Consider the following 574-nt stretch of genomic DNA (forward strand, 5'->3'; position numbering starts at 1 on the left):
CTGTGATTAGGAACCGTCTTTCTGGTGACTCTGAGAAACCCAGTTTTTGGTGTGCCTGACTTATATAGTGCCGCCCATCGGCTTGGCAGGTGCAGAAGTGAGATGCTAGCTTGTATCAGCCTCCGAGAACCCTCCTTGTCATATACATCTGCAGTGTGGACAACCCCACAGATCTCTTTGCTTCCCCTTGAGGGACTGCAACCCTTCTTGGATGGTTGACTGCTTTTCAGTAGTCCTTTATACAGATGGAGGAACGGAGGTTTAGAAAGTAACTTTCCCAGGATCCCCAAGCTGACATGTGGATAGATGGAGTTTGAACTCAAATCAGTGGAATGAATTTGATTCTATACTAGTGCCTGATTCATAAGACCAAAGCTAATGGCCTAATACAACATGTAGAACTGATAATACCTATTACCTTACTCCTGGGCCGTAGGCTGACAGAATGATTTTACCCAAATCAATTTTTTAAAAACATTGTTTTTGTTTGCTCAAAGGAAGCATTTGTAGAAAACATGAATTTTCATTTAATCTTTTGCCCCTCCTTCCTCGCAAACACACAATCTTTATGATA

Source organism: Odocoileus virginianus, chromosome 4, assembly GCF_023699985.2.
Source record: "Odocoileus virginianus isolate 20LAN1187 ecotype Illinois chromosome 4, Ovbor_1.2, whole genome shotgun sequence".
Classification (NCBI taxonomy): domain Eukaryota; kingdom Metazoa; phylum Chordata; class Mammalia; order Artiodactyla; family Cervidae; genus Odocoileus; species Odocoileus virginianus.